The sequence below is a fragment of the Varroa jacobsoni genome, unplaced genomic scaffold (genome assembly GCF_002532875.2).
Source record: "Varroa jacobsoni isolate VJ856 unplaced genomic scaffold, vjacob_1.0 scaffold_531, whole genome shotgun sequence".
In the NCBI taxonomy this organism is placed as follows: domain Eukaryota; kingdom Metazoa; phylum Arthropoda; class Arachnida; order Mesostigmata; family Varroidae; genus Varroa; species Varroa jacobsoni.
In genome coordinates this window covers 2102-8322 of record NW_019213433.1, presented here as the reverse complement: position 1 = coordinate 8322, position 6221 = coordinate 2102, and the positions used below count along the sequence as shown (strand labels likewise).

The 6221-nt window shown below is 39.0% G+C and overlaps 1 long non-coding RNA gene across 1 annotated transcript in view; it reads left to right on the top strand.

Moving 5' to 3' along the window:
- The first annotated feature begins 4696 nt into the window (after window positions 1-4696).
- LOC111261188 (uncharacterized) overlaps window positions 4697-6221 on the top strand; it is a 3591-nt gene continuing 2066 nt past the window's right edge. The window contains exon 1 of the long non-coding RNA XR_002680834.2: window positions 4697-6199. This is a non-coding gene — a long non-coding RNA (uncharacterized LOC111261188). The remainder of the gene's footprint in view (window positions 6200-6221) is intronic.

The following is a 6221-nucleotide window of genomic DNA, read 5'->3' as shown; positions in this document are numbered from 1 at the left end:
AACATTTTGTTTCGTGCAAACGCGGTACTAGTTGGTGAAATTTAAGAAGCCCATTATTTAACTAATTTTTTTTGAACTCATAATAACAAAACACCATAATTAGTAGACCGCATCTTCTAAATGAATCTGGCTTTCTGCCTTGAGTAAAACATAAAAAACTTTCGCTTAAACACGCTCCTAGATGAGATCATTACGCCAAAGACGCGCGCACACAGTCAAGTGAACGTCGCGACGCCTGGAGCGTGAGACAAAGGCTTGGTTATGTCTGATGAGCAACACATCGACAGACTCTAATAAGAAATTTACTTGCTGGTAAATCATCTTGGGTACGCACGACTCCAATGATCATTTTAAGTATTGCCAGTGAAGATCAGAGCTGCGCAACGATGCCTTCACCTGTTGAAATGGATTCGTGAAATTTACGTATACTTTCTTGTTTGACACACAGATGTTTTTTTAACATAATAATAGGGCACAATTAGAAAATACTCATATATAGTGACGTCCACTTTTCGATCGAAATGGTTTATAATTTCGAATTATTTCGAGGAACGGTTCTCTGTTGATAACTGAGATTCATCCAGTTTTGTCTGTTGATCTTTATTTTCCTGTCAGGAGGCTTTTAGTTAACCGAACAAAGAACCAGCTTTGATTATGTTGTGATCACGTCATGCTGCCATGTATCAGACATGACCTATACTGATAGTAATATACTAGCATTTTCGATTACGTGCACCTTAAGGTCACATAACGTTTTTCTAGTCCAATTCAACCTAGCTCCTATATTATAATTTTAATAATTTATTATCTGTTATTGTTTCAATTATCTATTTATTGCTTGCGTATGGAGTAAGCAGTGCACAATAATTAGTGGTGGTGCGTCTGCCGTGTTTATTGTTGACGCTCGCAGCTCCTCTTTCGGCAAAAGCAGACGGAAGAAAATGTAAACAACGAACCTATATTAGACTTTAGTTTTTTTTTTTTTTCTTTTTTTTTTTTATCTTTGAGCTTCTACTTGCTCCTCTGTGCGAGTCCAATTAGAAGTAAAGCCACGTATGCAATAGATTGCCACTGATCGGACTCATCAGTCGATCGATCAGTTTTTAGTCATTAAATTACTAGTCGGCAATGATGTCCCTATTGATGTTTATTCTACCCTCCCCCTTTTTTTCCGTAGGCGTCTTGTTTCGCGCACAGATGGAATCATCCGGGTGCCGACTTGCGGCATCGAACTTGTCACTGAAATATTTAACGTTGTGCTAAGTGAAGTTTAGCAAGTATAGATATATTTATATACAGAGAAGAGTATTATATCACTCGGTTGAATTTTCCTAAAGACATTTTTGTTTGAGTTGATAGATTGCCACCAACTTCGTAGCTTGAACGCAATTGGTTTATTGGAATCAGCCCTTCGAGATCAGTAGCCTTGCGATGGCTCTGTTTCGTAATATACTCTGTGTATATATAAATAGATGTTTATCTAATAAGCAAAAATTAGAAAAAGAGAAAGCTACGCCTTCACGGATAAGCAGACACGTGAAGAACATAAAAAGACAACAAACAAACGACTTCATGGGAAAAAAAGTTACTGTTTATAAGTATACATAAATATATAGTGAATCGTACGATGTAACATCGTACGACGACCATATAATTTAAATAATGATGGATAGATAAAACTTATTATTATTATTGCAGCTACATAGTTTTGTAAATAATATTGGTATATACAGATGAAAGTATGAGTGGTGATGATGATCTAAATCGATCTTAATGAAATAGAGCACTAATCCAAATGGGGTGGGCGTCTCTAGCTTAGTCCGGCATAGGTTTCGTACGTGCGAAGTCAGACAGGCCTTTCTGATCGTTGGAGAAGACCAGATCTGATTTAGCCAGATTAGGGAAAGTGTAAACGTCATATCGATTAGAGGTCTATACTTATTTGAGGACGAGCTTTGTTGCGGTCTGTTTTAAAATCTGCATGCACTCGCGGACACCCTTTATTGGATGTGATTGATGTGAAATTTTTGACCTGTCGTCGGCGATGATCATTGAAACATAACAGCAGTTTAACAAGGAAACGTTTCCTTCGTAATTCTGTGAACGACAAATACCAAAGCAGGAATGGTGATAGCACGACGGCTGTAGAAAGTATGTAATCATATCGATTACGGTCTTAAAATATATATGTATTTATAATACTTTCTTTATTTAATCACGCATTGTCGTTGAGTAGTACGCTCCGGCGGGGTTTACTACGCAGGATATATATATATATATATATAATAATTATGACGATAATTAATATATATTACGATGATACTATTCTTATTTCAACTAGACTTGACGTCGGGTAGAGCGGTTGATTGGTGAATGATAGTCTTCTTTACTATGGCGATTATTATAATTACTATTGTTATTATCGAAACGCCGCGTTCTATCTGGACAATTGTGCTGCGCTTGTTTATCTAGTCGCCAAAATTTATTTATTTAGTCAATCATTTATTACGGACTGCGTAAAGGGGAGCCATAGTATGATGGCGGACGGAGGACGGGTGGAAAGCAAGAAATCAAATATGTGTGAGGAGAAAGACAAACGAAAACAAATGTGTTTGCTTCTACCGCATGCTTATCGAAGATCTCTGTGTTGAAATTAAGACAAATTCTGTTTTTTTGACAAAATCGGCCATCTCGCTAAAAATAATCGGTCTGCATTACGTAGGCGGTTATGCGAGGTTTGCGGTATGCGAGGCACAAAACCAATATGCATGGCGGCTTCCCTTATGACTTGAAGCATCGATAGTTGGAGCACACACGGATGATTTCTGTAGAAACAAACGATTGTTTAACTCTTGCAGATTGTTCTCCTTAGTTTTCGTGTACAATGCCAATCGACGCCAATAGTAACCAATGGGTTTTAAGAGCCGTCCGCGTCTTTACGTACACTGAAAGTTCGCACGAAATACACACAAAAACGGAGGTTTTTGTTAAGTTTGTTGAATTTGTTGATCATTTCTTGTGTAGTGTTTACATAAATCCTATACATAAATCATATATACACACACACACACACACACACACGCCCGTATACTTACATACATATATCTCCTTGCACACGCTATATAAATATATACATAAAGGTTACTATGGACATATGTAGGTTTTCCACATTATTGTGAGCCGGTTTGTTGGTTTTGACTGTCTTTAAATAATAAAGTTTATTAGTAAGACATTTGTATTAAACACGAAACGATGAATGCTCGAGAAAACAACGACGTCGAAACTTTTCCGTACAGATGTTTTTGACAAATGGTCGTTATCAATTATTATCAACTAAATATTTTACTATGCCACCTGTGCAAACTTGCCCCAGATTTGACGAGATTCAAAAGCAAGATTCGTGTTATTCTCCGTTTTCCCTGGCTGTTACGAAGTCGTGCATTCACTGTGATTTCTCGTATCTCACTATAATGTTCACTACAATTCAGTGATATTGAACATAATGCTGATATTATTATTGCTATTATTATTATTATAGGGAAAAATACTGATCAGCAGAATATTTCAATCCAGTGCATATATATATATATATATATATATATACACACTGAGTTTAAATATCCGGCTAATTAGCATTCTTCCTATATATATATATATATATATATATATCTATCCGTACGAGCATTGCGGCATTGTATAGCTAAACAGCGACACATTGACTTGGACTAGCCTCGTTGGGTAAGGTCGGTACAAATGTTTCTTCTCTCGATAGTACTAATCCATAGTACATATGGGCTGCTTGTATTCTTTACGCAAGAAGATTGGTGGCCGACCAAAGCTGATTGAAGCAGCTCTCTCACATGCGGTAGACTCACCCAGCATCATAATGCTACGATAGCCCCCCATCCCCCGCCTCTTTCCTCCCGACATGATGATTTTTTCGTACGCGAAGATCTGTTTTGTGCGTTTCGCTTTATTTATTTGGCACAATGGTTTTCGTGTGGATAATGCGACAATGAAGCAGAGAACAGGAATTGAAGTGAATGCGGTTGTGAAAACGTTTGAGACAACAGGAAGCAGCAAAAAATGAAAACCAGAGGGGAGACGTAGCAATGACAATGTCAAAATAATACGGAGTCACATTTTTAAACTGGGAAAAAAAAAAATGATGAAATTCGGTTCTGCTCTAACCCTATCTATCGATTCTAAAAGTAGTAATAACGTGGCATACATTCGCTTCATGGAAAAGTAAAAACATATTGAGCAGATCATACCTATCGTCGATATAATTTATACAATTGTAAAAGTCTATGAACATGATAAATCTATATGTATTTTAGCGGGAATTGCGCATGCATATACTCGTGAAAACTAAACGATACAAAATTATTGATTGAAATTAGAAATAAAAAGGATTATTCAATCCTTGTTCTCCACAGCATTCAATGGCAATGTAAATGAAGTACTTATTGTGTTGAAACTGACCTACTGAAAGTATCAGCAGTCTCACTGAATAAAGAATTTTGTTTACAGTATGGAGAAGTGTGTTGTTCTTCGAAGAATAATTGTTATTGCTATGGTTAGATCGTATTGACTACTGCTACTACTACTACTACTACACAATCGGAAGCAATAGGGAAATGAACAAGGACAACGACGATGATTTCAGAACAAATGTTAACATGAGGTTCTCATTTCAGAGACGGTGCTTACCCCCCCCCCCTTCCCTGCTGATGCCTATCACCGTAGAGTGCTGTCGCCGCTGCCGTCGAGCCATGCGCTTCGGGTCTTCTTCATTCAACTTCTATTCTTCTCCATCTTACGTTATCCATCCATGCGTTGTTGCGTTACGTTACGTTACGTTGCTGTGTCCTCTTTGGTTGTGTTTGATTATTCTGCTAGCGCCGTCGCCACTACCATCACGATCACAGCTCGAGTGTTCGTCGGATACCAATGCTATGTAACTATGTTGATTTGTGTTTCGTTTAATACTGTTGCTTGTTGCGCTCTTTACGTTCTACTTATGCTCGATAGGTTCCCGTCCGACAGGACGCCACAGTGGCGACTGACGACCAGAACAAGCTGACAAGTATTTGGCTTGGATTCGTCTGACGTTCAGCAGACCTCTCTCGAGCGGTTCGCTGATGACGATGGGCCTGCGCGCTTGACAACTTGCAATTCCTGCACTATTTTTATTATAACTGGCACAGTCTCGATCAACTGACAATATTGGCCTTTTTACAATAACTAAACTATTTTGTGCCGACTTCGTATTCATACTTAAAATACTGATTAATGTTCACATTCTCTGTAAGAAAATAAGCCGATTCTTTCCCGTCTCTGTTTATCTCATCCTGCTAATAAGTTACAGTTACTGCGATCCATAGATAACTATAAAAAGCCGCCATCTGCAATCACTAATCCGGCAATTATTCACTGTCATTGTATTGAATCAATTCCATTTTTTTTTTTTATCACCTGTCTGTTAGATGGACATTTTCAAGTACGTCGCCGTTGTCGTCTCGTTGATTCGCTTCGATCGTTGGCTGTTTGTTATCGATTTGTCTGTTTATCTTAATGTTTTATTAGTTAATTGTTTCGTTTGTCCTGCATGTCTTTTGTCGGATATGCGTCAGAAAGCGGGATAAGCTTCGGGGTGGTGCCATATTTGTCTCTCGGCCAGAGAAGCAGAAACAACAGCCCCTTTCTTCTCGTTATCTCTGGCCGAAAGCTTTCATACGAAAAAAACAACAACAACAACAACAACAAGTAACATATCAACAAGCAATATTCAACATTTTGTATGTGCGTTTGACCGAATCGTCTGTACAGACTGGCAGATGGAGAGTGGACAAACGCACGACTTGATCGTGAAAGAGTAGATTTTGCGGACGAGGTTGCTAACTCGTTTTCCCCTTCAGGGCTGCACTGCATGGAGGAGCGACGCCGTTACTCGTGTCCCGAGTGCGGCAGGCTGTTCACGGCCAAGAACAACATGAAGCGTCATCAACAGGTGCATCAGCCCGTGCGCGTCAAACACACCTGTCCACTGTGCGATAAACGCTTCTCCTGGGAGCAGGATCTCAAAGTACACATCCGGATGCGTCATCCTGACCAGCTTGTCGGCATCTAGCGACCAACCCCAAGTCGACGACAATTTCGGGGCTACTCCATAACTCCTTCTTTGCTTTACTCTCTGGTCGGCGTTAAGAGTCCCGAAC